We start from the raw sequence: 25780 nt of genomic DNA on the forward strand, positions 1-25780 counted from the left end.
TTTTTTTTTTTGTACTACTGGGCTTTGAACTCAGAGCCTTACCTGAGTGCTCTACCACTTAAGCCATGCCCCCAGCCATTTTTGCCTTAGTTATTTTTCAGGTAAGAGTCTTGTGTTTTTTGCCTGGCCCTCTTGGACGATGATTCCCCTACCTCCGCCTACAGAGTAGCTGAGATTACAGGCATGAGCTTCGATGCCTGTACCCTCCTTTTTCTGCTGTAAGTCCAGTGAGGCATCCTTCCAAGATTCTCCATTCTTTCTCATGCACACACAAAGAAATCCCAAGAACCAAGCCCCAGAGGAACTCGCCTCACTATGCTCCAGCCAAATTCTGAGCCCCCTCCTTCCTGCATTTGCTCCCTCTCTGTGTGGAATGCTCTTTCTTCACCAGATGACAATGTGGCTACTGCCTGCCATCCATTAGGTTTTGCTACAAGGTTTTGCTCTAAGGTCACCTATCAGCAGATCTTGATTATTGCATTTTAAAACAACAGCTACTGCCTCCAGCACCAGTTCCTTACCCATGGTCTCTGCTGTATTTTTCTCTCCACAGCACTTACCACCTTATTATATATTTACAAGTGACCCTGAGGTCAGCCCAACAGAAGCGGGGGAAAGGATGCTCAGCCTGAAGTGCCTGTCATGATTTTCTGGGTCTTTGCAAGCTGGCTAGGGCTGTATCCCACCCTCCTGGCTGCATGTGCACCATTTCCTCAAGTTAACCCCAGAAGCATCAGCAGAAATGCTTCACACTCCTGGGGAGGAACTGCATTTGGCTCCATTTGATAGGAAAAGAAACCGAGTCACAGAGGCGAAGTGACTTACCCAGTGGCACACAAATGGGCCACCAGGCAGAGGTGGCCTGCTCGACCCCCCAAAGCCCATCATTGCCTCCACCTTCATCTGCCCCGCCCTCCAACTTATTCTTATGATGTGTCCCCTTACTTCGCTCTGCCTTTCAGTCCCTGTACAAAGTCACAAAATAAGGGTGGAAGCTTCCAGATGGGAGCAGCTTATTCCCAAAATAAGCCCCTGGGGCCTCTCACGAAACCCTGTATTATAAGTAAGTGCTGACAGGGCAGACAGGGCTGGCACTGGCTCCTGACAAGGCCCATTTAGATGGGGCCTGCAGGGACTGCAACAGGCAGAGAACTGCCTGAAATATGTGGGCTCAATAGCTTGGCTTGTGAGCCCTGGCTAAACCTAAGAGGCTACCTGGTTATTCCCAAAGGCTTTGATTTGCTTCAATGAGAGCCAAACCTTTGGGTGTGATTCCCAGAGGAAGTCCTGCCCTCTGACAGGAAGAGGAGGGGCACAGCATCAGGAAGACAAAACCGTCTCCCCAGTCATTTCCATGGAAAACTATGCACTAACTAAGCTCTGGGTGATGTAGCCACCACTTGCCATAACTTGCCATAGCAGCCAGCTTTGCATACCTTCACTTCTCCTTTCTCAATGACACTTCTGCTGACAGGGCAGAATTCAAGACCTGCAGGGCTGCAGATTTTGCTGCTAAATGCCCCCTCTTAAGCCATTAGCTCAGGCTCATCTCTGCGAAGTCTGCCTGGTCTGCCTGCCTTTTGATTACACAATTTGTCAAACTTATTCAGGTAGGTAGCTGGTTTCCCAGAATCCCTTCTGCTTATGGGAAGGTTGCAAACAAGAGTTCTGCATAGGGGCAGGGCCAGGGTCATTTTACAGAGGCTCAGGAAAGGAACTCTATTAACATACTGGGAAATGTTTCACTACTGATTCTGTTTCCCCTTGGTGTTGGCACCACTGGGTCACTGATGGTTCATGCCTGTCATCCTAGCTACTCGAAAGGCTGAGATCTAAGGATGGAGGTTCTAAGCTCTGGCAGGAAAGTACTCCAGACTCTTATCTCCAATTAACAAGCAAAAAAATAGAAAGTAGGAAGTGGAGTTGTGGCTCAAATATTAGAACATTAGACTTGAGAAGAAAAAAAAAGCCGGGGGACAACTTCAGGACAGGCACAAATAAATAAAATGGCTCCTAAATTTCCCCCTTTGAAGGGAAAGGATAGCTAGAAAATGCTCACATCTGACCCAGCTCATAGACCCTGAAGGGTCTATTACATCAAAGACTTTCATTCATGGCAAAGGCCACATGCTGACACTACCAGCTTAGTCATTCTTTTAGATGCCTCAGATCTCAAAATGCCAGCTCTGCTTTATTACAGGGGAGAATACAGAAGTCTCTTTAAATTACAAACTTGGAGGGGGGGGGGTTGCCAGAAGATAGCTTACAGGAAACTCATGTCCTTATAAACACAAAACCACAAAAATTCTAACTGGTCCTAGGATCCAACAAGATGCTTTCATTCTATCCCCAAAGATGTAGAACAAACGCAGATGGCAGGGAACCAAAGACAAGGCACTCCCCCTCGCTTCACACACCCCGCTGTGGAGGGAAGGAGTCCATGTTTGAAATGGCTTGCCTAAATACACTAAATAAAAGACATTCTTGGGATAGTTGGGGGTATTTGAATAAGGAGTGAATGTTATATGATCCTGTCAATTTTCCTACTTGTGATAACAGAATTATGGCTCACAAGGCTTGTTCTTCCTCTCCGGAAATGCAAGCTGAAGTATTTTAGTGGAGAAATATGTCAGCAGGCCAGGTGTGGGTGCCTCAAGCCTGTAATCTTAACTACTCAGGAGGCTGAGATCTAAGGATCACAGTTTGAAGCCAGCCTGGACAGGAAAGTCCATGAGACTCTTCAATTTACCACCAGAAAACAGGAAGTGGTGCTGGGGCTCAAAGTGGTAGAGCACTAGCCTTGAGCTAAAAAGGGACAGCACCCAGGCCCTGAGTTTAAGCCCCACAACCAACCAAGAAAAAAAAAGGAAAAAAATAATATGTCATCAGCATTGGATGTTTTGTGAATTTTATTTCTTTTTTTTTTTTTTTGGCCAGTCCTGGGCCTTGGACTCAGGCCTGAGCACTGTCCCTGGCTTCTTCCCGCTCAAGGCTAGCACTCTGCCACTTGAGCCACAGCGCCGCTTCTGGCCGTTTTCTGTATATGTGGTGCTGGGGAATCGAACCTAGGGCCTCGTGTATCCGAGGCAGGCACTCTTGCCACTAGGCTATATCCCCAGCCCCTGAATTTTATTTCTGAATATTGACTTATTTTTTTTAATGGTGTAAAATTTGTAAAATATCTTTGCCAGGTATTGATGGCTCACACCTGTAATCCTAGCTACTCAGGAGGCTGAGATCAAGGTTCAAAGCCAGCCAGGGCAGGAATGTCTTTGAAACTTTGTTTGTTTGCCAGTCCAGGAGCCTGAACTCAGTGCCTGAGCACTGAGTGTCCTTGATCTTCTTTTTACTCAAGGCTAGCACTCTACCACTTGAGCTACTTATGGATTTTTCTGCTTATGTGGTACTGAGGAATCGAACCCAGGGCTTCATGTACATGAGGAGAGCACTTTTACCATTAAGCCATATTCCCAGCCCCAGTAGTACTATTTTTGTGGAACCGTGTGATGCTTTGATTTGTTTCCTCAACTTACCTTTCATCCTTATTTTTCCTTTGTCCAAGTCCTTATTCCTGTCTAAAGCTACAGATGTGGCTGTTACATCATAGATCTAGGGGCCCCACACCTTAAAATTGTTTGTTAGCACAAGATAGGAATGAACAAGGTGGTGAAACAGAACAGAGGCAGGTTGCTAATGAAGTCTTAAGAAAGGAATGTTGTTGTGGGAAAGTCTTGGCATCAGGACAAAGAGAATTCCCATTTCTGGGGAACTGCAGCTTTCCCATTATTGGAAGAGAAGCAGGGGTCATCACCACGGAAGATAAAATCACCTTCGGACTTCCGCTGCATGGTCCACACAACCCAAGTAAAGTAAACCTCAGTTTCTCATTTAAAAATGAGGTTTGAGAGCTCGCGGGGCAGAGTGGCTTAGTGGTAGAGTGTTTGTCAGACATGCACAAGGCCCTGGGTTCAATGTCCAGTGCCAGCAAAAATGGTAGAGGCATCAGTGGGAGTTAGATGTTATTATACAAATGCTTAGGACAACACCCAACACATAGTACAAGGTACAGCAACGGTGATAATAATAGTTATTAATTGAGCACTTATTAGTAGTGCTGGCTAATTTTTCCTTTTTTTTCTTGTGATGGTACTAGGGCTTGAACTCAGGATCTCATGCTTTTGGCGTTTTCACTGACAGCTAGCACTCTATAAACTTGAGCCATGCCTCCTGTCCTGGCTTTGTGCTGGTTAATTGGTGATAAGCCTCTCACACTTGTCTTTCCATGCTGACCTGGACACTGATCAGGCCCTGAGTTCAAGCCTCAGAACCAGCACCAAATAATTGTGATTTTTCTTTTATTTGTCAGTCACTGGGGCTTGAACCCAGGGCCTGAGCACTGTTCCTGAGCTCTTTCGCTCAAGGCTGGTGCTCTACCACTTTGAGCACAGCGGCCACTTCCGGTTTTCTGTTGCTTAATTAAAGAGTCTCATGAACTTTCCTGCCTGAGCTGGCAAGAATACTGAGTATTTTATTTTATTTTATTTTCCAGTAGTGGGACTTGAATTCAGGGTATGGGACTGTCCCTGTGTGCTTCTGTGCTCAAAGCTAGCACTCTTCCACTTGAGCCACAGCACCACTTTCAGCGTTTTCTGTTTATGTGGTACTGAGAAATCAAACCCAGGGCTTCATGCATGCTAAGCCAGCACTCTACCACTAAGCCACATTTCCAGCCCCCAAATGGAATATTTTAAACTCATGACATATTCAGAGAGAGACAGAGGGCTCAATATCACCTACCTTGGGCCTAGCCCATTTAATAACTAGCAAAGACAACGCTGAGAAATCTTCAGGTTCATAACTAACTGCTCTTTCTAAAATTTCAGCAGTTCATTTAGAATCAAATAGCTGAAATATCTTACAGACTCACTAGCTCTGTTACCCAATCACAGATAAATTAATCATAAGCCAAATCATCCCCCTCCTTCTTCCCCCAAAATAGAAAAGCAATTGAACTCTCCATCCACAGCAAGGAAAGTCCCGAAGGAAACTAGCAGTTGGCCAGGCCTAGGGCTGAAACTGCAGCGCCTTATCTCCATGCTGGATCTGCTCTCTGCCCAGCTCAAGTTTCACTCTGGCTACTGGGAAACAACAGCCCAGTTCAGCAATGCATTTTAATATTATCAGGCTGGGCAACTTGTACACCTAGAGTCCAGTTTGTAGGCTCCCCCCGCCCCCCGGAGCCCACCCCAGGTCCTGGGCCTGAGCTCTTGTGCTCAAAGCTAGCTCTCTACAACTTGAATCATACGTAGCTCCACTTCTGGCCTTTTATGGTTAACTAGAGATAAGAGTCTCCTGGACTTTCCTTCCTGGGCTGGCTTCAAACCTCAATCCTCAGATCTCAGCCTCCTGAGTAAGCTAGGATTGCAGATGTGAGCCATGGGCCTCTTGCTCTGTTTGTAGACTCTTAAAGGATGCCTCAGCACAAAGCCGAGTGAGTTAACCCAGTTACTCAGTGGTCTAGACCATTCAAGCCATGGTCTCAGATCTGGCAACCTGGGTGGCTTCAACCAAAAGACCAGGTATCTAATGACTACTGGAAAGGAAGGGTGAAGGCTGGTGGGGCAGACAGACAGACAGAAGGAAGGAAGGGGGCCACTTAGCCAGCTATGCTCTCCTCTCCACATAGACTGGAATTTTGTTCCAAATCTTTTACGGTCTGTTTCCCCAAAGCATATGGACTTTGCAGCCCTTCTCTTCCTTTCTTCTGCCTTGAAGGACCCTGAGACTCCAGCTGCTCTTTTTGGATTTAGGGCTTTTTGGTGTTTTTGGTTGATTCCTTGGTTTTATTTGTGTTCTGGGCAATACTAGGGACTAAATTTAGGGCTTTGCACTTGCCTCGAGCTACCTCACCTGGCTAAAACCTGCACTTTGAAGCTTTCTACCGAGCCATATTCTAGCCTAGGTTTGGGAATTGATGCTCTGGCTCATTGGTCTTTGTCTTGGGATCCAGAGACTCCCACAGCTCAAGCATAAGGTGGCTGACTTCCAAATGCAGAAGACTGGGAACTAGAGCCTTCACTCAAGTGGTAGGGTACCTATCTAGCATACCTGAGGCCCTGAGTTCAATCACTACCAAAACTAAAAGCAAACATGCTGAGTCCTTCCTCAGGATTCAGAAGCCATAGAGTTAGAATCCGGCCTGGACCTTATGTCAAAACAACAACAAAGAAATACAAGCTGTCATTGGTGGCTCATGCCTATAATAATCCTTGCTACTTGGGAGGCTGAGGCTGAAATTGGAAGATCACAATTTGAAGCCAGCTCAGGCAGGAAAATCCATGAGATTCTTCTCTCCAATTAACCACCAGAAATCCAGAAGTGGTACTGTGGCTCAAAGGAGTAAAGCCCTAGCCTTGAGTGAAAAAGCTCAAGGACAACACCCAGGGCCTGAGATCAAGCTCTAGGACTACCACCAACACACACACACACACACACACACACACACACACACACACACACACACACTCAAATATAGTTAAAAGAATGCAAATGCAGAGAGAGAGAGAGAGAGAGACAACACTCCAGTGATAAAGAAAGAAACCCAAGCAGGCCTTGTTATCTCCCTCTTGTCTCTCCTCCTGCCTTACAGATGTGCTTCACCATACTCAGCTAGAAATAAAACATTTTAAAGCTCCCATTATTATTTAAAAGGCTAGCCAGAGGAAGATGCCATCAGAGAGGGGAGGGGGAAGAGGGAGGGAAAAGGGGGAGGAGGAGGAGGAGGACAAATCTGAAAACATGCAGGGTTTAGGAGAGAGGCTTCCTCAAGCAACTCTCCAAAAGTCCCCAGCAGATAGAGATGAGCCCCACCCCCGGCAACCTGCAGCCACATCTCCTCCTGTACTGGGTGCCAATGACCTGCTCAGCACCATGCTAGGGAGGAAGGAGCAAGGCAGAACTCCAAACCTAAGGGAATAAAGAGTAAGGCAGGTCCTGGGTATGGAAATCACAGAAGGCTTCCCAGAGGGAACAACAGCAGGTGAGCTAGCCAGCCTGGGGAGGAGCTGCTGGAGGAGAGGACAGGATGTACCCACAGCGGCGGGGGAGGGAGGCTGGCCGCATTCAGGGCCCAGGTGCCCCAACCTAGGCCAAGTGGATCAGCAGCTGGGGAGAAGGCCGGGCCTCAGCCCAGCTGGGAATCTGAACAGTTCAGGCTGCCACCCACTGCCCAGATTGGAGTAGGGGAGGGCCAGCAAAAAAGGGGCGGCAGAGAATGCCCTCATGTGCTTCTCCAGTCCTCTTCTGCCCGTTGATCTCACAGATTCGTGCTCGCCAGTTCCCTGGCTCTGCTCAGACATTGCCCTGGCTGTTCCCTTGGTCCAGAACACCTTTCCTCATGAAGCCACGTGGCCTGATCCTTCACCCCTCTCCTAGATCTTTACCTAAATGTCCCCCTTCAGGGAGACCTCTTCAGATCTCCCCAGCAGCCATTCCTGGTTCAGACCCATTTTTCCTAGATACCTGTCACCCAAATCCTAGATATTTACCTGTGTATTTCCTGCCCTCTCCAACATGCTACAATCAAACCCCAGAACAGAGGAGTCTCAGGGGCATCTGGGTCTCTTTTTATCAGAGCCACGATTGGGAAAGGTAGCTGTCAATAACTACTGAACAAAGAATTCTTGGACAGAGTGGGTGGTGCCACTTGCTGAGATGGAGGAGTATGTTTGGGATAAGCATCTGGAATGGTCATGGTCTTAGCTCATGGGGTCACCCTAGGCCAGGTGCTTCTCCCAGGGCCCTGGGGGTTCAACACCTCCCTCCTTCTCTACAGCCTACCCCTAGATTGTCACCCTCTGGCCAGAGGCAGAAAGAGTTGTTCCTCCAGTTTTCCAGGTTTTTCCAGCTAACACACCCCTCCCTAAAACCCCCTTCACAAGTGCTCAGTAGCCCTGGGCCCTGTAAGACATGTCAGCCCCAGAGGCCAGTCTGGGTGGGGAGTAGGGAGGGGGTGTTTTCCTCACAGGCCCCCTTCATCCTCCTGTGGTGACTCCAGAGCAGGAAACTCAGTTTCACCTTCCTGGCACACACATCACCTTTGTCAAAGTCCTAGTCCCCCAAATGGCTGGGAAGTCCCTCCCCACCACCCTGGCTAAAGGTATTCATCAATCCATTCTCAGCCAAAAGCAAAAGCTGACTCTTTCCCCTTTCCTGTCCACAAACCACAAAGCGACCGACCGTGGACCAGCTGCACCCCACCCCACCCCCACTCCTTGCCAGAGGCTTCGCCAGCTGCTTCAGCCCACACAGGCCTCACCCCTCCTGGGTCTCAAGGCGCCCATTGTCTGATAGCTTGGGAATCTATCCACCCTCCAGATCACTCCAAACCCCCTCAGGACAGGGAAGGCTTGTGACCAACAGGGCACACAGTAGGCTCTCACTGGGGCACTGAGGGGAATGGGTACTTAGAGAGAATTAGGAAAGAGGAATACACTTGCTTATGGTACACCTCACAGTCTCATATATGGGAAACTCAACACACACACACACACACACACACACACACGCGTGCGCGTGCGCCAGGTACTCGTGGCTCACACCTATAATCCTAGTAACTCAGGAGACTGAGATCTGAGGATCATGGTTCAAAGCCAGCCTGGGTAAGACAGTCTGTCTCGCATCTCCAATTAACTAGTGAAAAGCAGAACTTTGGCTCTAAAGGCAGAGTACTGGCTGGGAGTGAAAAAGTTAAGGGACCAGTGCCCAGTCCCTGAGTTCAAGCTCCAGAACAGGCTCTAAAAGAAAAGGGAAGACAATATGGTAAGCCTCATACAGGAAGGACCTTGTGGTGGTTAGCATACCCCACGTCCACCTCCTTCCCCTGGATCTCTAAAGGATAGAGGCCCCTCCTCGTGTGTAGCATAACTCCACTGCTACTATTACTATTATGAAAGTTAAAATTTTTTTTCCTCAGTGAGGCATGGTAGCTCATGCCTGTCATCCTAGCTACTCAGGAGGCTAAGATCTGAGGATCACCATTCAAAGCCAGCCCAGGCAGTAATGTCTGTGAGACTCTTATCTCCAATAAACTACCAAAAAAGCTGAAAGTAGAGCTGTGACTCAAGTGGTAGAGTGCTAGCCTTGAAAAAAAGAAGTTTGGGGATAGTGCTCAGGCCCTGAATTCAAACCCAAGGACTGACACACACACACACACACACACACACATACACACACAGGCGTGCACGCACACACATGCACATTCCCCATGTCCTGTTTGTGGTACTCAAAGAGTTAACTGGTTTATCCTTCCCCATCTCTCACACCCACCAAAGTGATTATGAGAAGCCCTTAGGTAGTAGTTTGGAAAAGAAAAAAATAATAATTAAGGAACCAATGGAGTTCTGAAATGGCTGCTTGCAAAACTTAAGTTCCTCAGCCAACTGTTCAGATTTAAAATGGAGCCCAGGGGGGCCATGGCATGCTTTCATTCTAGGGGTGCAAAAGAGGGGGGCTGTAGTTTAAGTCTTCCTTTTCCCTAATGAATAGAGCCAGGATGGGGCTGTGGGGGGCTGCCTGGGTATACCTGAGCCATGGATCACGGGCAGAATGTGGGCATTGTGTATGAGAGGTGCATGGTGGGAGACACTTTCCATCACAGCCCCACAGCTGCAGGCCCCTGGACTAGTTCATAGTTTCTAGAATCTATTGTTAATTATCTGAAGATGAAATTGTCTACACAATACCTACCCAAAAGTTACCCTGAAAGGATTAAAAAGCAAGCTCATACATGACCTGTTGTACTCAACCAGTACACGAGTTCAGGGAACAATATGGTTGTTTAGTGACATTATTGTTCTAGTTCTCACTCCTACCAGCTGTGGGCTCTCACTGAACCTGTGGAGGCTGGCACAAACTAAGAAACCCAATGATCTCTCCTCCCCCCTCCCCTCCCCTCCCCCCCTCCCCTCCCCTTCTCCTCTCAGACTCCCTGTTCCCTTCCCTCCCTCTTCCCTTCATTCCTCTAGTTCACTTCCTCTCTTTTCTTCCTCCTCCTCCTCCTCCTCCTCCTTTCTTTCCTTCTTTCCAAGATCCATTACAAACATGCATACATACATAGAGAGAAAAGGGCCCAGTCCAAGCCAGCCTCCTGTCTCGGTTTCTGAAAGTTGGGATTACAGGTGTGTACCTCATCACACTTGGCTAGAAGCTAGATGATTTTGTTGTTGTTGTCGGTTTGGGGGCTTGAACTCAGAGCCTAGGCACTGTCCCTGAGCCTCTTTGTGCTCTACCACTTGAACCACAGTGCCACTTGCAGTTTTTGAGTGGTTTATTAGCAGTAAGAGTCTCACAGGGACTTTTCTGCCTGGGTTGGCTTTGAACCATGATCCTCAGATCTCAGCCTCCTGAGTAGCTAGGAATACAGGTGTGACCCACTGGCACCCAGTACTAGATGAATCTTAAGGGTTCTTCTAATGGCCCTCAAAGAACAGATTCCTAGTCACACTCTGTGTGTTTAGTCTGAAATGATTCTAACTCTTCTGGAGTGGGGGTGGGGGCACTCAGGGCACTCCAGGGATTTAGACATCTTGGAGTCCATTCTAGGGTCTGCAACACAAGGGGACGAGGCGAAGCAGACAAGCTGGCCCTGAAGTGACCACAGAGGGTTGAGGCATCAGAGTCAGAAAGGGGGCTGTTGGTATTCAGAGAAGTATTTCAACCAGCTCAGTCTTTCTGCAGGCCTCCGGCTACAAGCAATCTGCCCCATGGGGTCACAGGATACTCTTTACAAGTATTTAAAAGCACATAAATTAGTCAGTCATCCAGAGAACTCTTAGCCCAAAGAAGGCTTCAGGGGACCTGGAAGGTGGGGGACCCACTGTAACACTGTGGGATTACTGAGCCATTGACAGGCACAGCGGGAAATCCAGCCACCACTTGGGGTGAGAGAAGTGGCCAGCTGGGTAGATGCTAATCCTGGCCCTATTTCACACCTTCAGTAAACTCTGAAACCTACTACCACTCTCAGAACTCCAGAAACAGCTGCTGCCATGAGGGAAATCTGTTCCTCCATCATTGTTAATCATTTAGGAGCTAAGACAGCCCTACAGCTGCAGGCTTCCTGCCCTCAACATCTAAAATATACTGCATACTACTTGTAATAGTCTAGAAGCAGCTAATATCCATCTGCAAGAGTTTGACTGCAAGCAACAGAATACTACACAGCAAGTAAGATAATGCAGTCATCTGGGCACAGGTGGCTCATGCCTATAATCCTAACTCCTCAAAAGGCTAAAATCTGAGGACCGCAGTTCCTAGGAAGAAAGTCTGTGAGACTCTTATCTCCAGCTAATCACAGAAAAAGTGGGAAGTGGCACTGTGGCTCAAATGGTAGAGGGCTATCCCTGAGCATAAAGAGGCTCAGGGACAGTGCCCTGGCAACAACAACAACAAAAATGCAGTCAGGTGGGGGGCTAAAATCAGGCTAAACTCAAGAGGCTGAGATCTGAGAATCATGACAAATAAGTAAGACTTTTATCTCCAATTAACCAGCAAGAAGCCAGAGTGGAGCTGTGGCTCTGGCTCAGGTGGTAGAGTACCAGCCTTGGGCAGAAAATGCTATGGGACAGTAGCCAGGTCCTGCGTTCAAGTCCCAGTACCAGCACCAAAAAAAAAAAAAAACAACCCTGCAGATCTATAACAGTTTAATAGTTCATCTTTTGTGTGTAAAGCTAGAGATTGCTTAGAGCATGGCTGAGGTGGTATGGCACTTGTCCAGCACACTTGAGATCCTGGGTCTATGATATTAATTCCAGAAACACTAACTTGGGAGGGAAATGGTCAATATGATCAGAGTACATTGGATGGATGGATGGAATTGTCACAATAGACATGCACACACACAATTAATATATGTTAATAAAATTCTTTAAAAGGGTACTGGTGGCTCACGTCTATAATCCTAGCTATTCAGGAGGCTGAGATAGTCCATGAGACTCTTCTCTCCAAATAACCACCAGAAAAGTGAAAGTGGCACTGAGGCTCACATGGTAGAGAGCGAGCCTTGAGCTGAAGAGCTCAAGGACAGCACCCAGGCCCAGAGTTCAAGCCCCAGGACCAACAACAACAACAAAATTATTTAAAAGAGCCAGGCCCTGGTGGTGGCTCACACCTGTAATCCTTCTCAGGAGACTGAGACCTGGAAGATCATGGTTCAAAGCCAGCCAGCCTGAGGCAGAGTTTGCAAGTCTCCATCTCTAACCAGAAAAATGACAGACTGGAGGTAAGGCTCAAGTGACAGAATATCAGCTGTGAGCAAAAAAGCTGAGCAAGAGCTCAAGGTCGTGAGTCCAAGCCCTGGCACCAGCACACACAAAAAAGAAAAGTCTGAAAAAGAAAAAGGAACATTTAACCAGGGCACAGAAACTCAAGTCTGTAATCCTAGCTACTCAGGAGGTGAAAATCAACAGGATCACAGTTCAAAACCAGCTAGTGAAAAAAGCTCTAAAGACCTCATCTCAATGAACAAAAACATGCCTATCATCTCAGCTATGCATGAAGCATAAGTAGGAGGATTATGGTCCTGCCTGGGCATAAATGAGAGACTCTATTTGAAAAATATCAAAAGCAATAAGAGCTGGAGATATGGCTCAAACGGTAGACCATTTACAAGAAAAAAAAAACCCACTAGAAACAATACATAAAATATTAACAATGGTCATAAAGGGAACTGAGGCAACCAGAATTCTGCAGAAAAGTACCAGACACAGGTATATGGGTAGTAGCATAATCTGTGGAGTGAGTGGGTCTGATTGAGCCTTAGCACAAAAAAAGAAAAACGGAGAAAAAGGAAAGCAAAGCAAAAGTCCCTTAATAGCATTTGTGCCACACACCGGTAGCTTACACCCATGATCCCAACTTCTCAGGAAGCCAAGATCTGAGGATCCTGGATCAAAGCCAGGCTAAGTAGACAAAAGTATGAGACTCTTATTTCCAGCAAAAAGGGGGGGAAAGTCCAGAAAAAGCCAAGGGACAGCTTGAGACCTTGAGTTCAAGTGCTAGTACTGGAAGAAAAGTAAATGTTTGCTATATATGGGCACTGAGAGCCTGGCCTTCCTTTGTTGCTAACTCACAGTATCATTTCTGCAACCTAATGAGATAAATCGCTGGTGAGGACAAGTAGGCACAGAAGGGTTGAGTCACTTGTCCCAGAGGGCAAATGACAAGGAAGGTCCCCCCCAACGACTGGAATCCAGACAATCCAGCCCCCCCTCTCCCATTCATCTCATTGAGAGCTGCTCAGAGACTCCTTTTTCATTGTTAAGGCTTGCAAAGAGAATGAATGCTGAAAAGTCACAAGTGACACAAAATCTCACACCTGGCAAGGGACAGGGTTTCCTGGGCTGAACAGCCTACCAAGTATTTAATTCCCCAAATCTCAAATACTCATTGATTCAGGTAAAAAGATTGGCGGGGGGGGGGGGGGGAGAGTACCATAACTAAATCCCAAAGTTCAATGAAAAATCAGCACAAACTTTCACAGATGTTTCAGAATTAGACCCCTACTACAAACAAGTCCTCAAGCACCCATCTGCCAGGTATCAAAAAGGGCGTTCCATTCTTTATCTTTTTCTTTTTGTCAGTCGTGGGGCTTGAACTCAGGGCCGGGGCTTTTCACTCAAAACTAGCACTCTACCACTCTGAACTACAGCTCCTTCTTCTTTTTTTTCTGGTGGTTAATTGGAGGTAAGTTTCATAAACTTCTCTGACCAGTCTGGTTTTGAACTTCAATCCTTGGATCTCAGCCTCCTGAATAGCTAGGATTACAGGCTTGAGCCATCAGCACCCAACCCTCCCTCCCTTCTTTCTTTCTTCTTTTATTTTCCTCTCTTAACAAAGTATCCATATGTTGCCCCAACTAGCCCTGAAATTTCTGGGCTCAAAGGATCTTCCTGCCTTAGCTTCAGCCCCCCAGTAGCTGAGATCACAGGCAGCTACACATGCCCTGTTAAAAATATTGCTTTTTGGGGGGGAACAGTGGGGGGGGGGTGGCAACAGGAAGATGTAACCAAGGCCCTCCTGCTTCTTCTTTACCACTGAGCTACACCTGCAGCTCAAGTTTTTCTTTTTAAATATGATGGGGATGGATTTGAGAGATGACAGCTTGTCCAGGACGTATAATACAGACTATTTCCTTCAGAAGCTTAGTCATGACTGTAAGTCTGGGAACTGGGGTGGTGATGACACTGGCCAGTTCTCCAAAACCCTTTAGCAAAACGCTAGAAGATGATAGAGGGCCATGTGTGGGACTTGTGAGTAAGGGTTAGCACCTGTACTACTTGTTACTCTTGAAGACTGAAGTCACTGTTGACTCAACCTTTGAAACAGAAACACCTCCGCAGGTGAGTGACTCAGAGCCCTGGTGCGCCTGACAAATACCCTGCCCAGGTATTTGTCCTGCTGCTAATTTCAGGGGGTGACGTTAAGGTTTTTTTTTCCCCTTGATAGGGAAGTCATAACTTTTCCCACAAAGGAATGGGTTTCATGCAGGGCGCCCAGGAATGGTGGAGAGTGGAAGTCTGCGGTCTGAGGAGCCAATCACTGCCTTCCTCACAAGGAAGCGATGGCCCGAGCTACCCTACCCCCAAGAAACACCTTCTGCCCAAGAGGTGCTGGTGGGCCATCTCATCCTCCACCAGGAGAAGCGTGGGAAACCAAGCTCGTGCCATATTCCTCTTGGGCAATAGGCCAGGAGGTGAGCTGGCTTGGAAAGAGCATTGGAGCCCGGTTTGAAGCTGATACCCTGGGTAGCAATTAGCCCTGAGGATTATTTCTCTAACAAATGATGCTAATACAGACCTGAAGAATGTGGGCCAGCCAGTCCCCAGGAGACCCAGGGAGTCTTAGCTTCTTTGGGCCTTTACTCAAATGTCATTCTTTTCAGTGATGACTTGCGCCACTTCTCTCCACCGCAAAACACATTTGTGAAAAATCAACCCTTCCTATGGTGCCTTCTGTACAATGGTTGTCACTCAATGGGGTTGCCCTGAGGTTTAAAGGACGTAGTATAAGGGAAGAACTCAGTGAATAGGAAGAAATGCACTTGTAACCCCAGCTACTCACGAGGCCCAGGCAGGAGGATCTCGAGTTCAAGATCTACCCAGGCAAAGACAGTGGCTGGACCCTGTCTCAAAAGCAAGAAAACAAACACACACACACACACACACACACACACACACACACACACACACACACACACACGAGTCCCTAGCCCCACTGGCAGAAGCCACTTTGAGTAACTACAATTTTTCTTACTGTTGGAGGAGATTTGTTAGAGTTTCAAGTTTGGCTTATTTGCGGGGGGAGGGGGGGGAATCAAAACAAAAGGAAAAGTAAACAATAAGACTAAGAATCAAAGAACTGGGGGGTTTGGCTCAAGTGGAAGAGTATCTGTCTAGAAAATATGAGGCCTAGCTAGGGGCTGATGGCTCATGCTGAGGCTGAGATCTGAGGATCACTGTTCAAAGCCAGCCTGGGCAGGAAAGTCTGAGATTTTCCTAGACCAGAAAAAAAAGAAGGGGATGGAGGGAGTTAGAATTGAAGGTGTAGTTCAAGTGGTAGAGTACCACTCTGAGTGGAAAAAGCCAAGAAAGAGCGCAAGGTTCGAAGTTTAAGGCACAAAATAAATATGAGGCCTATGATTCAACAAAACTTAAGAATTTAAATAATAGCAGTAAATGCAACTCAATACCTGGTTATTCATCATCAGAATACATGTTAAGACTTTTTTTCTTTTTCATTTCTTTTTTCTTTTTTTTTTTTTTTTTTTTTGCCAGTCCTGGGCCTTGAACTCAGGGCCTGAGCACTGTCTCTGGCTTCTTTTTGCTCAAGGCTCACATTCTGCCACTTGAGCCACAGCGCCACTTCTGGCCGTTTTCTATATATGTGGTGCTGAGGAATCGAACCTAGGGCTTCATGTATACGAGGCAAACACTCTTACCACTAGGCCATATTCCCAGCCCAAGACTTTTTTTTCCCCCCCTCCAGTACTGGGGCTTGAACTCAGGGCCTGGGCACTGTCCCTGGGCTTCTTTTGCTCAAGGCTAGTATTCTACCACTTGAGCCACTTCCAGCTTCTCTGTTTATGTGGTACTGAGGAATCGAACTCAGAGCTTCATGCATGCTAGACAAGTACTCTACCACTAAGCCACATTCCCAGCCTCGACGTTTTTTTTAAATCTGGCACCTGTAACCAAACCCAGGATCTTATATTTGCTAAGCAAGTCCACCTCCACTGAACTACATACTCCAGCCTCAAGATGGTTGTGTGTATGTGTGTGCTGATACTGGGGCTTGAAGTCAAGGCCTAGATGCTGTCCCTTAGCTTTATTGCTCAAGGCTGATGTTCTATCACTTAAGCCACAGCTACACTTCTGACTCATTACTAGTTAGCTGGAGATAAGAATCTCATGGACTTTCCTGCCCAGGCTGGCTTTGAACTGAGATCCCCGATCTGTCTCCTAAGTAGCTAGGATCATAGAAGTAAGCCATGGCACCTGGCCCAAGATAATATCTTTAAGTAAGTATACCTACTCTAGATACCATGTTGAAAATGAACTATACAATCTGGGGGCAGGAATGGGAGGGGAAAAACTGGGAGACAGTGACGCTATCCAAATAAAAATGTACTCTTAGATGGGCGTGGGTGGCTCACCCCTGTAATCCTAACTACTCAGGAGGCTGAGATCTGAGGAGGTTCAAAGCCAGCCTGGACAGGAAAGTCCATGAGACTCTTACTTCCAATTAACCACCAGAAAACTGGAAGTGGCACTGTGGCTCAAAGTGGTAGAGCACTAGCTTTGAGTGCAAAAGCTCAGGGATGGTGGTCAGGCCCTGAGTTCAAGCTCCACAACTGATCAAAAAAGGGGGAAAAAAAAGTACTCTTTACCTGACATATAAAATGGTAACCCCTCTGTATACCACCTTTATAATAACAATTAAGGGCTGGGGATATGGCCTAGTGGCAAGAATGCTTGCTTCGTATACATGAAGCCCTGAGTTCGATTCCCCAGCACCACATATATAGAAACCGGCCAGAAGTGGCGCGATGGCTCAAGTGGCAGAGTGCTGGACTTGAGCAAAAAGAAGCCAGGGAAAGTGCTCAGGCCCTGAGTCCAAGGCCCAGGACTGGCCAAAAAATAAAAATAAATAACAATTAAAACTGGGAGAAAGTGAGGGAAGGGGTAACCTTGTCCAAAAAGAAAGTTCTCTTTACCTGACTTATATAACTATAACCCCTCTGTAAATCAACTTTATGATAACAATAAAACAAGTTTTTTAAAAGAAATGTCTTCACAAACAAAATTTATTTTAATAAATTATTTGATTATAAAAAATTTTAATTAAAGAAGCAAAATTTATAAATCTCACCAAGAAAAAATAGTATACCTAAAATATTGCATGGGACAAACTTACACTAAAAACACAGCCATTGTTTAGTTGATATTAATATCATTGGGCGTCCTGGACTTTCATCTGCTAAATCTGCCCACCATGCCCACGAGACAGGCATCTTGCTGAAGGCCAGGAGCCATTCCTTACCTAAACACCTAGAAGCTACTACCCATATTTATTGATTCTATGGGCTTGGGAGCATCAGATTTTTATCTTTGCTGCTATCTAAGTTAGCCTTAAGCCTCTGTCTTTAGCTTTTCTACATCTATCGCCATGCTTCTTCTAGGCTCCTCAAGTGCAGAGAGCTGCCAGATGGAGCAGCAGAAGGACCGCCAGGTAGTTCTAAACAATTGATGGGAAAGGGATGCAGGAGATAACAGGTGGGAGGTGCCGGCTTATCTGCAGTCTCCTACACATTCTCATTCAGGGAAGGTGTTACCAGACAAGAAGAAAGCAAACAGGTGGCCTGGCAGGCTCAGGTGTCTGTTGAGATTTCGATCTGGTGCCTCCTTACACACAGAGGTGTGGAGCAGAAGGAGCTCCTCTGACCTTCACAGGCCGGACCACAAGTTGCTTTGTGACAAGACAATTAGGTAAGGTTACCCTACGAGTGTGCAGAACACACAGAAACTGGATGGGGGTGCTATATCAAAGCACCTGTTGGAGCCAGGTGCTGTGAATCAGTGGCTCACACCTCTAAACCTAAACTACTCCAGAAGCTGAGATCTGAGGATCAAGGTTCGAAGCCAGCCCCAGACAGGAAAGTCCATGAGATTTATCTCCAATTATCTATCAAAATGTCAGAAATGGGGGTGTGGCTCAAGTGGTAGAATACTAATCTTGAGCAAAAAAAAAAGTTCAGGAACAGTACCCAGGCCCTAAAGTAAAGGCTCAAACAGTAAAGCACCCACTTAGCAATAATGAGGCCTGCTGAGTTCAAACCCCAGTACAAAAAGAAAAAACAGCAGTAGTGCTCACTAGACATAATGTTGAAGAACTATACAACTTGTGAGTGGAGATAGGAAGGAAAAACTGGGAGTGACGTGACATTATCCAAAAAGAAATACTCATTACCTGGGCTGGGGATATAGCCTAGTGGCAAGAGTGCCTGCCTCATATACACGAGGCCCTAGGTTCGATTCCCCAGCACCACATATACAGAAAACGGCCAGAAGCGGCGCTGTGGCTCAAGTGGCAGAGTGCTAGCCTTGAGTGGGAAGAAGCCAGGGACAGTGCTCCTGAGTCCTGAGTCCAAGGCCCAGGACTGGCCAAAAAAAAAAAAAAAAAAAAAAAATACTCATTACCTGAATTAGGTAACTAACTATAACCCCTCTGTACCTCACCATTATAACAACAATTTGGGGGTGGGGGTGGGGAAAGAGTTAAAAAAAAAAGCAGGGTACCAGTGGCTCACACCTGTAATCCTAGCAACTCAGGAGTCTGAGATGTAAGGATATCTGAGGATCCTGGTTCAAAGCCAGCCAGGGCAGAAAAAGCTATGAGACTCTTATCTCCAACTAATCACCAGAAAACTGAAAGTAGCCCTATGACTCAATGTGATAGAGTGCTAACCTTAAGTGAAAGAAGCACGGCGAGGGGTGGGGGGCAATAGATAGCACTCTAAAAAGAAAAAGAAGGGGGAAAAAATCACTTGGAGTACTAGGATGAGAAAGACTGTTGGGGCGGGGTGGAGTGAGAGAGTACAGAAAGGGGCTGCAGCCACATCATCTCCTTCAGAAGCACAGTGGATGTACTTGCATGCCGGAGTGCCAAACCACAGAAACAGGTGCTCCTCTTAGTCTTAAACTTGCCCAGGTAAAATAAATCTGAAAAGCATTCAGCTTATTACAAGCTCTCTTAATTACAAAGCTAGCTAATTATTATCTAGGACGTGGCAAATTACCCCACTAGTCTCTGTGTCCACTGCTATTTACCCCATTGCTTGAAGGTAACAGGTTCAAAAGTTCGAGTGAGCCCCATTGGCACCAGAGCTCATGGGGTACAGATACATTCTCCCTTGGGATCTCTCCTCCAACAAGAGCTCTGAGGAATCCTGCAAGTGTGAGGAAGGAGCTCCGGGTCAGCCTAAGCTACAGTGACAACCTGCCTCAAAAGAAAGAACAAAGAAGAGCCAGGTGCCGGTAGATCACACCTGTAACTCTAGACACTCGAGAGGCTGAGATCTAAGGATCAAGGTTCAATGCCAGTCTGAGCAAAAAAATCCACAACAATCTTATTTACGATGAACCAATGAACCACCAAAAAGCTGGAAGTAGAAGTATGGCTCAAGTGGTAGAGGTGCTAGCTAGCCTCGAGCAAAAAAAAGCTAAGGGCAGTGTCCAGGCCCAGAGTTCAAGCCCCAGTATAGACACACAAAGGGGGGGGGGGGCGGCTGGGCATGTGGCTTAGTGCTTGCCTAGCATGCAAGAAGCCCTGGGTTTTATTCCTCAGCACCACATAAACAGAAAACACTGGAAATGGCTCTGTGGCTCAAGTGGAAGATCGCTTAGTCTTGAGCAAAAGAAGCTCAAGGTTTGTGTTTGCTTTTCTTTGGTGCTGGCATGGAACCCGGGGCACCCTGCATGGTAGACTACCACTGAGCCACACCCCAAGACCAACTTTGTTATTTCTATAAGGAAACTCTGGAAAGAATACACAAGAGAAAAATAAGGTCAGGTAACTAAGAAATGACAGGTGAAGGAAGGGTCAGGGCTGAAAGGAGTTTTCACTCCTAGCCATATTTAAACTTTTCTTCATTATATTCTATGTATATCCTCCTGCCCCCATCTTCCAAGTACTGGAATGACAGGCCGCCATCACCACACCCACTTTCTGAGAAGAAATAATAATATTTTTGTACTCTTTTAACCAAATTATAATCTGCCTACACTAAGCGATCAGTAAGCTGTGCCATTTATCCTGAGCCTCTCTTTCCTGGTCTCTGAAAGCCCAGCTCCAAGTCTTTTATTTGGCAATGAATTATTGAAAATCCATCTCCTTTCCCTGGAATCCCTTTCCCTTTTCCCTTTCAGTATCTACGCAGACAAACCAAGAGACTCTTATCTCCATTTAACCAGCAAAAAGCCAGAAGTGGAGGTAGAGCATCATCCTTGAATGAAAAAGCTAAGCGAGAGCACGAGGCCCTGAGTTCAAGCCCCACCACCGGCACTGGCAAGCATGCATATGCATATATATACAGGACACTAAATGTGCATTCTCAGGGTGTACAGAAATGATCTCATGAAGGGTCTCTGTTCATAGATGTTTTCTGGAATCTTCCTGGGGCAGGCTGGATCTAAGTACACAAGGGTACACAGGCTACTGCTCTGGGTGTCCCATCTCTACCCCATCCATTCAACTGTGCATCCACAAAACACCCAGGGGCATGGTCAGCCTTATTCCTCCTGATGAAAGGTGTGCTTGGATCCTTGGCTGGCCACCAGAGGCCCACAACCCAGCTGGCACCAGGTATTTACTCATCAAATATCTATGACCTAAGCCCTGGGGTTTTCCAGGGCAAAGAATGGATGGCAGGCACTGGGGAAAGAGGCAGGAGGAGAGCTGGAGGTCAGTCTGGCCTACAGACTGAGAGACTGAGTCTCAGACAAATATATAGGGATAACATAAGGAAACTCACTAACAGCTACTGAACAATAGCAGGACAGTAGGGACTAGACCAGGGAAGACAAAGCAACAGATGAGGTGAATCTGACTATACACACGTGTATAAGTTATCATGTTGAAACCCTTTGTAAAATTATTAAGTGCTTTAAAAGTGGTGGTGGGGGGGAGAATCAATTTTGTTTTGTTTTTTAAAGACCACGTTGGAGGGTAGAGTGGAGGTGAATGAGGGTCAATATGGCTGAAGTACTTTATATGTATGTAAGAACAGTGAAACCAGGGAGATAGAGTTTGTTTTTTGTTTTTGTTTGTAGCTCTAGGAGCTTGAACTTAGGGCCTGGGCGTGGTCCCACAGCTCTTTTGCTCAAGGCTAGTGTGCTACCACCCAGAGCCACAGCTCCACTTCTGGTTTTCTGATCCTTAATTGGAGGTAAGAAGCTGAGGCCCAGCTGGCTCTCCTGGTAAAGATAGCTACTCAGGAGGCTGAGATCTAAGGATCACAATTCGAAGCCAGCCCACGCAGGAAAGTTTGTGAGACTCTTATCTCCAACTAACCACAGTACTAGCCTTGAGCAAAAAGGACCTCGGGGACAGCGCCCAGGCACAGAGTTCAAGCCCCAGGACCACCAGAAAAAAGAGTCTCATGAACTTTCCAGCCCTGAATGGCTTTGAACTGGGATTCTTAGATCTCAGCCTCCTGAGTCACTAGGATTACAGGTATGAGTCACCAGCACCTGGCTGATAGGAGTTCAATGGGGTATGTTATATGTATGCATAGAAATGTCACAATAAACAACTCCAAATAAAAACTAATATATGCTAACTCAAAAAAAAAAAAAAAAGTCAAGTCCAGAGCAGAAAGCCCTCAGAGATCAAGATTAAGAATGTACAGAAGGGGGGCTGGGGATATAGCTTAGTGGCAAGAGTGCCTGCCTCGGATACATGAGGCCCTAGGTTCGATTCCCCAGCACCACATATACAGAAAACGGCCAGAAGCGGCGCTGTGGCTCAAGTGGCAGAGTGCTAGCCTTGAGCGGGAAGAAGCCAGGGACAGTGCTCAGGCCCGGAATCCAAGGCCCAGGACTGGCCAAAAAAAAAAAAAAAGAATGTACAGAAGGGGGCTAGGAACATGGCCTAGTGGCAAGAGTGCTTGTCTCGTATACATGAAGCCCTAGGTTCGATTCCTCAGCACCACATAGATAGAAAAGGCCAGAAGTGGTGCTGTGGCTCAAGTGGTAGAGTGCTAGCCTTGAGCAAAAAGAAGCCAGGGACAGTGCTCAGGCCAGAGTTCAAGCACCAGGACTGGGGGGGGAAAATAATAATAAAAGAATGTACAGAAGACAAAAAGAAAAAGGGGGAAAAATACAGGAAAGTTGGGTGCTAGTGACTCACATCTGTAATCATAGCTACTCAGAAAGCTGAGATGTGAGGATAGTGGTTTGAAGCCAGCAGGAAAAGTCCATGAGTTTGAGATTCTTACCTTCAATTAACCGCAAAAAGCCAGAAGTTGAGCTGTAGCTCAAAGTGGTAAAGTGGTAAACTACTAACCTTGAACAAAAATACTCAGGGACAGTTCCCTGGCCCTGAGATCAAGGCCCAGAATTTGTACTTAAAAAGAGAGGAGAGAAAGAGAGAAAGGAAATGGTGCTGTTGCTCAAAGTGGTAGAGCACTAGCCTTAAGCAAAAAAAAGCTCAGCACCCAGGCCCCTAGTTCAAGCCCCATGGCCAACAAAATAAATAAATAAGTTGATTAAATTAAAAAATAAAAAAGAAATTTCCCAGGTGGCTAGCTCCTAAACCACACTGTGAGCCACAGCATTCTGGCAATGGGAACGCAGAATGGGGCATCCTTATATATGATGCAACACTTTTCAAAACCAGGCAGCAACTGACCAGCTAGGCCATCCTAACTTCCCCACCCCAATTCACAGTGAACCCACACCAGAGCTGCCCTGCGCATGTGGCCAGCACGGAAAAGCCACAGACTCTCCCTTTCCAACAAAGGTACTGGGTGCAGGGCGGTGCTGGTCTCTGTTAGCACAGCAGTGTTTGCTTAACAAGGCGCTGTGGGAAGAGTGAGGAAACTGGTTTGGCTGGTTTGCTGGGCAGGGGAAAGCAAATGGGGAACTTTCCAACCAAGGGGAGAAAACAGAAGCCTCATACTTACTAAGCCCGGACTCTACCACTTGTCACCCCCAGAGTCTCAAATACAGATAGCCCCCAGTAATTCCTCCAGGGACTGATGCATTGAAAATCCATCCAACATCTGACTGACTGTGGCAAGCTTGAGCTGGGGATATAAAAGGTAAAAGGAGGGCTGAGAATATAGGCTAGTGGCAGAGTTCTTGCCTCGCATACATGAAGCCCTGGGTTCGATTCCTCAGCACTACATATATAAAGGAAAGCCAGAAGTGGCTTTGTGGCTCAAGTGGTAGAGTGCTAGCCTTGAGCAGAAAATTAAGCCAGAGATAGTGCTCAGGCCCTGAGTCCAAGCCCCAAGACTGGCAAAAAAAAAAAAAAAACCCCACAAAGGTAACCTGGGCTGGGAATATGGCCTAGTGGTAAAGTGTTCGCCTCATATACATGAAGCCCTGGGTTTGATTCCTCAGCACCACATATATAAAAAAAGCTGGAAGTGGCGCTGTGGCTCAAGTGGTAGAGTGCTAGCCTTGAGCAAAAAGAAGCCAGGCACAGTGCTCAGGCCCTGAATTCAAGCCCAAGACTGGCAAAAAACAAAACAAAACAAGGTAAAAGGCAAACTTAGCAAAAAAGAGAGGGGCAGTTGGGAGGAGGGGACCATTGATTCATTTTTTTTTTTTTAGGGGGGCAGGCTGGTCATAGGACTTTAACTGAGGGCCTGAACTCTTTTGCTCAAGGCTAGCGTACTACCATTTTGAGCCACAGTGCCTCCACTTCTAGTTTTCTGGTGGTTAATTGGAGAAAAGAGTCTCCCACTTACTTCCCTTGCCCTAGCTGACTTTGAGCTGCAGTTCCTCAGATCTCAGCCTTCTGAGTAGCTAGGATTACTGGAGTGAGCCACCAGTGCCCAGCCATCAATTCCCTCGTAACTGATCAAAGATTAAAAAAAATAATAAACAACAAAAATACCAGTTACAAATGGCATTCTCCATTGAAGTCTCCCTTCTCTGGCCTCCATAAGCTGAAGTTTGCCCAAGAACACACTTAGAGCTTCCCAGAGCCCTTCCAAGCACGTAAGAGCCTTTTGACTGACCCACTCCTCCTGCTCCTTTCCAATTAACTTTCAGGACCACTCTTAAGACCACAGAGTAGAGTTTAAGGCCAAAGCAGGCAATATTTATGTGTGGCTACTCACTTGTTCAAAACAAGATGAGGGCCTACTATAACTCTATGAAAATATTAGCCATCATTTAATTATTTCCCTTCATTTTATTATTTTTTTGAGACAGTCTTGTGATGTCGACCATGCCAGCCTTGCACTCATGATCTTCCTACTGAGTGCTAGGAGTGAGCCTTAACAATTTTTTATGCTTTCATTCCCTGCATTCATTCTAAGCTGCATTTATGTTTGGCTGTATCTTTATTCATTCTTAATCCCAGGATCTACCTAAGCCTACTGTTGACATAAAATGGGCACTCACTTTAGTCAGCTTAAATGAATATGGACACCCCCAGATGCCCACATCTTAGCCAAATTAAGAAAACACAAGCAGGGCACTGGTGCCTCAGGTCTGTAATCATACCTACTCAGGAGGCTGAGATCTGAGAATCAAGGTTCTAATGAAACCGGCCCCAGGCAGAAAAGTCCTAGAGACTTTTATCTCCAATAATCTCCTCAGAAAAAGCAGGAAGTCACTCAAGTTGTTCTCTGGTTTCAGGGATAAAGTGCTAGCCTTGAGCAGAAAATGCTAAAGGACAGTGCCCAAGCCAGTTCAAGCTGCAGGACACATTACACACACACAGGCAATATAACACAGTTATGTATATATCACATACCCTTTTTACAGATGAGGAAACTGAGCCTCGGAGCAATAAAGTGGTAGGCCCCAAGTCACATGGCTAGTAGTTAAACCTCAAGCCTCATTGTCCTCTGTACATGCTCACTGAACTACCCTGAACCAACTCTGAACCAACTCTACTGACTTCATTCTCGCTGTAGAAAGTCTCAACCCCTGAAGGGAGGGGGACAGATGCCTCTCAGGGATTTTAGGGTTTTGGCAGCTTCTGGAAGATGTGGGAGCTGATTGCTTTGCGTCAGGCTTATCTGGGGCTGAGCTTGGAATGGAGCGTGTAACAGATACCAAGGTGAGTCTTTCAGAAGAAAAGGCTTGTCCAATGAAAGGCCCGGATAGCAAACAGGGATTTTCATAACCACCTGGCTGAGAGCAGCAGCCACCTTTCCTTAAATGGCCTTGCAGGGCGAGGGAGAAAGGGAGAGAGGGAGAAAGGGAGAAAGGGAGAAAGGGAGAGAGGGAGAGAGGGAGAGAGGGAGAGGGAGAGAGGGAGGGGGAGAGAGAGAGAGAGAGAGAGAGAGAGAGAGAGAGTCCAGCACTGTAGAAGGAAAGGAAAGCACAGCGTGAGGGGTAGGAGTATAGCCCAGTGTCTCCTTTCCTGGGAAACTTTGCGTCAGTCATGTCACAGACACAAGTGACTGGGGAGGTCTAGAAGTCTGAGGATGGAGAGTGGGGATTGATGGTGTAAGATGATCCCAGGGAAGGTCTCCCTGTTG

The 25780-nt window shown here is 46.7% G+C and overlaps 1 protein-coding gene and 1 long non-coding RNA gene across 2 annotated transcripts in view; both read right to left on the bottom strand.

The window, feature by feature from the left end:
* Positions 1 to 25780, bottom strand: part of Cdh1 (cadherin 1) — a 66192-nt gene that overhangs the window by 34765 nt on the left and 5647 nt on the right.
* Positions 13323 to 16116, bottom strand: LOC125358252. Its single transcript, XR_007212285.1, has 3 exons — positions 16075 to 16116; positions 14600 to 14602; positions 13323 to 13667 (listed from the first exon to the last, which is right to left on the bottom strand). It is a non-coding gene; the product is annotated as an uncharacterized LOC125358252 (long non-coding RNA).

This window comes from Perognathus longimembris, chromosome 10 (genome assembly GCF_023159225.1).
Source record: "Perognathus longimembris pacificus isolate PPM17 chromosome 10, ASM2315922v1, whole genome shotgun sequence".
Classification (NCBI taxonomy): domain Eukaryota; kingdom Metazoa; phylum Chordata; class Mammalia; order Rodentia; family Heteromyidae; genus Perognathus; species Perognathus longimembris.